Source organism: Rhinopithecus bieti, unplaced genomic scaffold (assembly GCF_001698545.2).
Source record: "Rhinopithecus bieti isolate Rb0 unplaced genomic scaffold, ASM169854v2 scaffold_18624, whole genome shotgun sequence".
Taxonomy (NCBI): domain Eukaryota; kingdom Metazoa; phylum Chordata; class Mammalia; order Primates; family Cercopithecidae; genus Rhinopithecus; species Rhinopithecus bieti.
The window spans coordinates 1,635,263-1,645,264 of record NW_016809607.1 but is presented as its reverse complement, the minus strand read 5'-3'; positions in this window follow the sequence as shown (position 1 = coordinate 1,645,264).

The following is a 10,002-nucleotide window of genomic DNA, read 5'->3' as shown; positions in this document are numbered from 1 at the left end:
CCAAAACCACCAAGGCCTAGACCTCCTTACTGCTGAGAAAGGAGGACTCTGCACCTTCTTAGGGCAGGAGTGTTGTTTTTACACTAACCAGTCAGGGATAATACGAGATGCCACCTGGCATTTACAGGAAAAGGCTTCTGAAATCAGACAATGCCTTTCAAACTCTTATACCAATCTCTGGAGTTGGGCAACACGGCTTCTCCCCTTTCTAGGTCCCGTGGCAGCCATCTTGCTATTACTTGCCTTCGGGCCCTATATTTTTAACCTCCTTGTCAAATTTGTTTCCTCTAGGATTGAGGCCATCAAGCTACAGATGGTCTTACAAATGGAACCCGAAATGAGCTCCACTAACAACTTCTATTGAGGACCCCTGGACCAACCCACTGGTCCTTTCACTGGCCTACAGAGTTCCCCACTGGAGGACACTACAACTGCAGGGCCCCTTCTTCGCCCCTATCCAGCAGGAAGTAGCTAGAGCGGTCATTGGCCAATTCCCAAGAGCAGTTGGGGTGTCCTGTTTAGAGGGGGGATTGAGAGGTGAAGCTGGCTGGGCTTCTGGGTTGGGTGGGGACTTGGGGAACTTTTCTGTCTAGCTAAAGGATTGTAAACGCACCAATAAGCGCTCTGTGTCTAGCTAAAGGTTTGTAAACGCACCAATCAGCACTCTGTAAAATGGACCAATCAGCACTCTGTAAAACGAGCCAATCAGCAGGATGTGGGCGGGGCCAAATAAGGGAATAAAAGCTGGCCACCCGCGCCAGCAGTGGCAACCCGCTCAGGTCCCTTTCCATGCTGTGGAAGGCTTGTTCTTTCGCTCTTTGCCATAAATCTTGCTGCTGCTCACTCTTTGGGTCTGCACCACCTTTAAGAACTGTAACACTCATCGCGAGAGTCCGCGGCTTCATTCTTGAAGTCAGCAAGACCAAGAACCCACTGGAAGGAACCAACTCCGGACACATCATCATGCCCTTCGTCTATGTTCAGACACTCCTTGATTCTCTGTTAGAGGGCCTGTCTGATTTGTGAATTATATATGGTCAGTTCACTTTAATTTTTATTATTTTTTTTTTGAGATGGAGTCTCACTCTGTCACCCAGGCTGGAATGCAGTGGCCCTATCTTGGCTCACTGCAGACTCCACCTCCCTGGTTCAAGTGATTCTCCTGCCTCAGCCTCCCAAGTAGCTGGAATTTACAGCCGTGTGCCACCATGCCCAGCTAATTTTTGTATTTTTATTAGAGACAGGGTTTCACCATGTTGGCCAGGCTAATTTCAAACCCATGACCCCAGGTGATCTGCCTGCCTCGGCCTCCCAAATTGCTGCTATTACATGTGTGAGCCACCACATCCAGCCAGTTCACCTTAATTCTGATTGTTATAACCATTGGTTCCACACAATTCGCTCACCCTGACTTCTTGGGTCCTGGGAATATTACTGAAAAAGGAGAAGACACTCTTAAATGGCATGATTCTTAGGGCTTCAACTGCCACTGCCTTGAGAAACTTGCCTTACATATTGCTTTCCACCATCTACAAGCAGGTGATGCACACTTCTACATCTCTAACCCCAAACATTACTCCCCATCTCCAGACCCATGTATAAACACATCTATGGACACTGCCTCTGATGTCCCAACATATTCAGAAGTGAACTTGTAATCATTTTCCCCTAGTCTGTTGTTTCCTGATGTTTCTAATCCACCCAATGTCTAAGCAAAATGCTTGGAGTCATCTAAAAGGCTCCTACCTTCCCCTTGAAAATTTTGAGTTAGCTAACCCTGTAGATTCTGCTTTTTGAAAATAGTTTTTTAAAAAAAATTTATTTCAGAATCGGGGTACATGTGCAGGTTTGTTATATAGGTAAATTGCATGTCACAGGGGTTTTGTGTACAGATTGTATCATCACCCAGATAATAAGTATGGTAGCTGATAGGTTGTTTTTCTATCCTCATCCTCTAAACCTCCACCCTCAAGTAGGCCCTGGTGTCTGTTGTTCCCTTCTTTGTGTCCATGTGTACTCAATACTTCGCATCCACTTATAAGTGAGAACATGTGGTATTTTCTTTTCTGTTTCTGTGTTAGTTCACTTAGGATAATGACTGTCTTCCATTCATGTTGCTGTAAAGGACATGATCTTGTTCTTTTTTGAAGATGGTTTTAATTTCTCTCCTCCTCAGCTCAACCTGAATTTCTGAAGCTGCTATTTCTTCTTTTTCTTCTTCTTTCTTCTTTCTTTCTTCTCCTTCTCCTTCTCCTTCTCCTCCTCGTCCTCCTCCTTCTTCTTTTTTTTTTTTTTGAGACAGAACCTTGATCTGCCACTCAGACTGGAGTGCAGTGGCATGAGCTTATTGCAACCTCTGCCTCCTGGGTTCAAGCAATTCTCTTGCCTCAGCCTCCCGAATAGCTGGGATTACAGGCCTGTGCCACCACGCTCTGCTAAATTTTTGTATTTTTAGTAGAGATGGGGTTTCACCATGTTAACCAGGCTGGTCTTCAACTCCTAACATCAAGTGATCCACCTGCCTTGGCCTCCCAAAGTGCTGGGATTACAGGCGTGAGCCACTGCACCCAGCCAGGAGTGGCTGTTTCTATCTGGGTCCTCTCCCATTCTCTACCTTGCTGCCAAGCTATTCAAAAAGCAAAAACCTGTTCATGCTACTTCTGTAGATTTCAAGATAAAGTTCAGGCATACAATAATCTTAGTGCCCTGGAACCTGCCTCCCTTACTGATCACAGTTCCCACTACTGCCCTTTCCATACTCATACACCAAATTCCAGAGCTACCAAACTATGTATTGTTTTTGGTCATGTTGCTTCACATGGCAGTCCACCACCAAGGGATGAATGCTGTTTAAAAAAAATCTGTACAGTGCTATGGTTTGACTGTATGTGTCCTTCCAAAATTCATATGTTGAAAACTAATCTCCAATGTGATAGTATTGAGGTGGGGCCTTTGGGGGGGGCAGGGTGCTCATGAATGGCACTTGTGTCCTTATGAAAGAAGGTCTAGTGAGATCCAGAATCCCTTTTGTGCCCATTTGCCATGTGAGGATGCCATTTTGACAGTAGAGAGTGAGTCTTCACCAGACACTGTTTCTTACAGTTCTGGAGGCTGGGAAGTCCAAGCCCAAAGTATCAACAACTTCTACTATATTATAAATTATCCAGTCCATGGTATTTTGTAACAGCAGCCTGAACAGACTGCGACAGACATCTTTGTCTGTTTCTTTTACATACATAGCAAATAGTTGGTTATGGTTAATTTTTCTGTGTTCTCTGCTGAGCACCTTTATTTCACTATAGTTTCACCAAGGAGAGAGGATCACTAGAAGGTTCTCTTTCATTTCTTTGATATAGTGGATTAATGACAGTTAATTTTATTAACTATCACTTTAATTTTATAATGGTTAATTTTATTTTTATTTATTTATTGTTATTTAAATTTTTTAAATGTTTTGAAATTTCAAAACAGTTTTGATGAACACATAATAATTGCACATATTTACAGAATAGATAGTGATATTGTGATATGTACACACAGTGATCAGCTTATGGTAATTAGCATATTCATCATCTCAAACATTTATTATTTTTTTCCTTCTAGCTATTTGAAACTATATACTATTGCTAATTATAGTTATGATGGTTAATGTTGTGTGTGAACTTGAGTGAGCCATAGGGTGCTGCAATTAAACATTGTTTCTGGTGCCCCTGTGAGTATATTTCTACATGAGACTTACTTTTGAATTGGTAAACTCAGTAAAGTAGATTGCCCTCCCTAATGTGGTTGGGCATCATTGGATCTTTTGAGCACTGCATAGAACAAAAGTGGAGAAAGGAGGAATTCATTCTGTTTTGTCCTGCCTCACTGCTTGAGCTGGGACATATCATCTAATCTTCTCCTGACCTTGGGGTAGGATTTACATCATTAGTGTTCCTGGTTCTCCTGTGTCTCCAACCTGCAGACAGCGAGGGACTTCTCAGCCCCCAAAATTGTATAAGCCAATTCTTCAGAATAAATATCTCTCTTTCTTATTCTGTTTCTCTAGAGAACCCTGACTAATACAGTGGTGGATATAAAGATAAACCAGGCACTGATCCTGCCTTCAATGGAAGGTAAGGCATGAACACACAAAACTCTGAAAAAAAGGTAGATGCTGCCTGGGCCCGGTGGCTCAAGCGTATAATCCCAGCACTTTGGGAGGCTGAGGCAGGAGAATCGCTTGAGTCCAAGAGTTTGACACCAGCCTGGGCAACAGACGGGGACCTCTTGTCTACAAAAATTTAGCTGGTTGTGGCGGCTCATGCCTATAGTCCCAGCTACTCAGCAGACTGAGGTGGGAGGATCACTTCAGTCTGGAAGATGGAGGCTGCAGTGAGCTGTGATTGCACCACTGCATTCCAGCCTAGCAACAGAGCAAGACTCTGTCTCCAAGAAAACCTCCCAAAATAGATGCTCATAATAAGATAATTTGGACTCTATAGTAAAGAGAGTCTTTCCACCACAGGCCTTCCAGAAACACAGGGAGGCCTCTTGGAAGTGACCTTCCAGGCTCTGTGCCTCTCTCTATTATTCTCCTTGCCCTTGTAGTACTGAAGTTTAACTTAATTAATTAATTAATTTATTAATTTATTTTTTCGAGACGGAGTCTCGCTCTGTCACCAGTCTGGAGTAAAGTGGCACGATCTCAGCTCACTGCAATCTCTGACTCCTTGGTTCAGATGATTCTCCTGCCTCAACCTCCCAAGTAGCTGGGATTACAGGCATGCGCCATCATACCCAGCTAATTTTTGTATTTTTAGTAGACACGGGGTGTTGCCATGTTGGCCAGGATGGTCTTGATCTCTTGACCTTGTGATCCACCCTCCTCGGCCTCCCAAAGTGTTGGGATTACAGGCGTGAGCCACCGTGCCCGGCCTGAAGGTTAACTTAGTTTTCTAAATCATATCACCTTCAGATGTGCCCTCTCATTAGCATATAAAGGAAGAAACATGTCTTTTATTGGTTAGAAAGACTTTCAGAAAGCTGGAAGTCTAAGAAATAGTTGTCCACAGACCATAGGACCTGAATTCTAAGTGTAAGATTCTGTTCATCTGCATCCTCCTGAGACGACTTACACTGTCAAGGGCTCTCTATCCACTATCAGCATCTTATATAGGTAAATAACATTAACATGGAAGGGATAAAGGAGGCAAAAAGGTCAGAAAGGACATGGAGTGCATCTGTAAAAGGGAGGGACAGGGTTTTGCTCAGCAGTATCATGCTAGCTGTTTGGAGGCAGGTGGTGTGGGCTGATTGGGTGTATGTGGTTTATGTCTTAGTATCAACTAAGTCACTCCTTTTTTCCTTAACAGCAGCTTCCCAAAGTCACTGTGCAGCAGCTTTTCCCTATGGGTGGAGTCCTGGGAAACTGCTTAGATAGAGGTTTAAGGATAGAACATTCTGAGAACCCCCACTCCAGAACATTTGTGGTTGTGTCCTCATTGAACATTTGTTTAATTTTTTTTTTTGTTATTGATGGGTGTTTACTCTGCAGGCAGGACTCTCTAGCTGGCTATAGAATATCTGTTTTCTGGTGTCAATAGCTTTATGGGCCTAAAGCCTGAAGTAGCTGGAGGTCCGAAGGTAACTGCACAATCCACTTCCCCTCACAGTTCGGTACATGTAGTAAATGCTCAATAAAGATTTGTTACAGAAATGGACAGATTCTCAGGTAAAAGACAAATCAAATTCCAAAGAAATATCCTGTTTCAGGTTTGACACAACATACTGTGCAAAGACAGCCAATAAATTATTCATAGAACAAATCACAGGTGACTGAATTATGGGGTAGTAATTTCTGCAGGCTCAAGTGGTCTATGCAGTCCTCAGCATCCCTCGATGGAATTATAGCCCCATAATTCAAATAGCTCCTGTTTCCTTGACAGAAGCATACCATGGATTTGAATCCCAAATCTTGCCCATGGTTGACACTGTTTTTCACCACTCCTGCACTCTTTCGCTGCCCAATAAATTTTTCTGTTGAAGCCTCTAGTGTTAGGTACATTTCCGTATTTCTTTGTGTTATGTTGTTTCCATGTATTACTGGGTGTTTAACTTATTAATGAGACTACATAGATGAACATTTTGTGAATGGCTTTCTTTTGGGGTTTTGGAAATTTATTTCTTTTAGCGGTCAGTTTTTGCATCCTGTATGAAGCAGAGTGAGGCTAGTGCACGGTGCATTCTTTGCTTAAGTGCTAGCAAGTATACATTTAGTCTGATCTTTGTACACCACAATAGAGAGGTAGTGAAACGGGAAAGTTCCCTTGTTCCTCTCCCAGGGCATGTGATGGGGGTGTGGCTTGCTTCTTCAGTGCCCTGCTGCTCAAACCTCTAGCCGAGCATACAGATGGGCGGGCTGTGGGACTCCCACCCCACAACAGTGTCTAGGGGTGAATGTTTACAGCTGAAACCCCCATGGGCATGTGTTATCGGGTGCTCTTTCAGTTTGCCTTTCTCTTTCTATAGGCGGCTTGTGTTAGCTCGATTAGACCCTCTGCTGTGTCAGAAGGACAGAGAGTTTTCTGCATCCTGGGGTTTCTTGCTTTGGTGTACCGGAAGAATCAGATCACATGTGGGCTTGGAGAATGAATGCAAGGTTTTATTAAATGGAAGTAGCTCTCAGCAAATGGGGGATCCAGAAGGGAGACGGTTTTCCAGTGGAGTCGGCCACCTGGCGGCCAGGCTCTCCTCCAACTGCCCCAGCCAAACTCCACGTGGTTCTGCTGGTCAGTGGCCTGTGGGCATGCCAGTGCTGGTGCATTCCTCTCCATGTCCAGCCACCTGTGTGTTCCTCCGCTGATGTGCGCCTCTCCCATCCAGCTGCCTCTGTCTCTGCCCTGCTCGGGTTTTTAGAGGCACAGGATGGTGACATGGCAGGCCAGGGTAGTATTGGGAAACACAACATTTGGACATGAAGGCAGAAGTGCCTGACCTCACCTAGGTCCCTGAGGGTGGAGCCCTAGCCAGGAACCACACCTTTTCTCTCCCCAGCACTTCCCTTCCCCACTTCCGTATCATTTAAAGGGAACGCTCCTTCCCTTCCCAGCACTTCCGTATCATTTCCCCCTCTGAAGAGGTACATCTAACTGCCTTTAGAATATGGACGGTGACAGGTCTTAGCTGCATCTTCCTGACATTAGTCATTGTTTTGGAGGAAAGCAGCAGTCAGACTCCTCCCAGAGGTCTATCTAAGGGTTCCTAGCAAAGGTAAGGTATCATCTGAGGCTCTGGTTGCTTGACCATTTGGAGTTTAATGGATTCTAGGAGTGAGAGAAAAAAACAAGTTTTATAAGGTTAAGTATGCATGGGTTAAACATGTGTATTATATAAAGAAAGGATTTAGTGCCAAAGATTACAGAGACAAGAAGTAAAGTATACTAATAACAACATTGTACCCTGAGCTGGTTTACCCTGGTGAAAGAAATTAAACCTTGTATGGGAACAGATAACGTTTTAGAAGAGAGATAACTGTTCTTGCCATATCTTTAGCAGTTAACAGGTGCACCCTGGGAATAACTATATCTTCTCTCTCTTTCCCGGGCCTCCCTGTCTCTATTATGAAAGACCGAGGTGGCCACTTTCAGGAGGTCCTCTAATGTACTTTCTGGTCCCAGGGCTTGTTTCTGCAACTTCCTCCTGATGTCAGGAGCTGCCTGAGTAATACATTTGTCCTTTAGGATTAGCTGTCCCTCGACTGAATCAGGAGATAGAGAAGTGTGTTTTACCAAGTCCTCCCTTAGCCTTTCCAGGAAGGCAGTGGGGTTTTTTATCAAATCCCTGGTCGATCATGGACAACTTAGTATAATTGAGAGGTTTGGTCCCATAAGCCTTCCATTATGCACACCTGAGACTTCCATCTCATCACTGGAGTTCCATTTAGGGTAATTCATTGGTACTGCTTCTCTTCCAGCTGAATAATGTTTGTCCACTTCCCTGACACTATATGTGATACAAAGCTCATCCCCCAACCTCTCTGCTGCTTGCAGAGCAGCCTGCTTCTCATTGTCCGCCAGGGTCTGATTCAAAAGTAACATAACATCTCTCCAGGAGAGTTCAAATATTTGAATGAAATCCTGGAAAGCCTCTATATATCTATCAGGGTCATCTGAAAACTTGCCAAGATCTCCCTTAATTTGCCCTAAGTTCTGAAGGGAGAAGGGAAGCTGAACCCTACTGGGCCCAAATTCACTGGGCATCTGTTGAGGTGGGGGCAAGAGAGAGACTGGGGCTTGTTTAGGGCAAGGATTTTTAGGAGGGGGTAAGTGAGAGGCTGAAACAGGATAGGGAGGTAGGGGTGAACCTGGACAGGCAAGGTTGGAGAGAGCCGGCTCCTCTGCTGGGGGTGCCTCTGGGACTCCTATCTTTACTTCCCTGGGCTTGCCCCTTGCAGCCTACCCTGAGATGGCAAACAGGAGGGCTGGATCAATCCTACACTGTTGCAAAGGTCTGGATTGCCTTGCAAGTTATAGAAAGCCTCCACATATGGGGCCTCAGACCATCTGTCCTCATGTCTACAGAAAAGTTTCAATTGCCAGATGGTATTGAAATGAATAGTTCCTTCCTGAGGTCAAGCCAATCCTTGTAAATCATAATTTGCTGAAGCTTTGTGCAGAGGGGGCTATGAGGCATTTTTCCTCCAGATTTGGAAGGTCAAAGCAGTCCCAATGGTTCAGGATACACTCCAGAGTAGTATAGCTGGGGGTGGTGAAGAGAACTGGTTGCCCATTCTGAAAGACAGGGGATAGAGGTGTCTCTCATTCCCTTCCTTCTTTCAGCAAAAACTCAGAAGGTGATGGAGGGAGAAAGCGAGCCACCTCCCTTCACGATCCACCCTTATCCCTGAGCCGGCCATAGGTACCACTGCGGAATATACTCATGAAGCAGTGAAACTCTGGAGAATAGGAATTAACCACCCTCACCTATGCCTCCATTTCTTCCTGCTGTTGGCAAACTTTGAGTTCTCCGGGCCTGTTTATGCCATGAAGCGTGGCCTCCTTCTTTGGGGTGGAGGGTTCAGTTGGCAGGAATTCGTCGTGCCCATTTACATTGTCCTGTTGCCTGGCTTTGGACCCATGCAGACCTAGTTTTTCTTTCTAGGGCCTCTGCCTGAAGCTTGGAATCGAGTTTGGGACTGAAAAGGCATTTTAGAGGCTGTTTGCATCTGTTTGGAGTGTCTCAAACGTGTCCTGTCGAAGTTTTCAGCCAGCAGGTGTCATTCCTCTGTTAACTTCCCTACCAGAAACAGAGTTGGGTGTTGCGGGGTGGGGAGCCCTTTCACTTAGAAAAGGAAAAAGAGAAAACAGTTTAAGGGGAAAGAGGGGAAGATTCTGGGGGAAGAAAACCTTGCTTAGTGCAAGTGGGCACCCCTAATCTCGATATCTTTTCCCTGAACCAGGTTGAATTCCTTGGCCAGGAGAGAAAAGGTTCCATCTGCTCGGCAGGCTAGAAGCACCTTGTAGGGTCGTGGCTACCACCGCCGTTTTCTCCCCTCACTCGTAGCTGTAGGGCTCGGCCTTTGCCTGCTGTGGGCACGGCTAGGCACCTGTGGGAAAGGATAAGGAGAGGTGTCCTGGGCCATGCGTGCCTGCGGCTGTCAAAGTGGTGGCATGCATGGCACCTCTAGGGACGGCTGGTCTGATCGCACCTTTGGCAGCTGAGCGAAATGCTCACTTTACTTAGTGACATTGCCGTTCCCTGTGGCAAAACTCTTAACGTTATAAAGACAGAGATAAGAGCCATTTCAAACCAGGTGAAAGAAAAGAGACAAAGTCTGGGGGTTTTGACTTGCCAGTTAGGGCAGAGTTTTGAAGGGAAACAGAGCCTGTTACCCACAGGAAAGAGAGAGAAGTGACAGGGCTTCGGAAGAGAGGCAGACATGACAGTTTCACATCCATTCACACTCACCTTCCAGGATCCCAGGGCAAGGCCCCAGTTGAAACAGGAAAGATTCCCTCATCC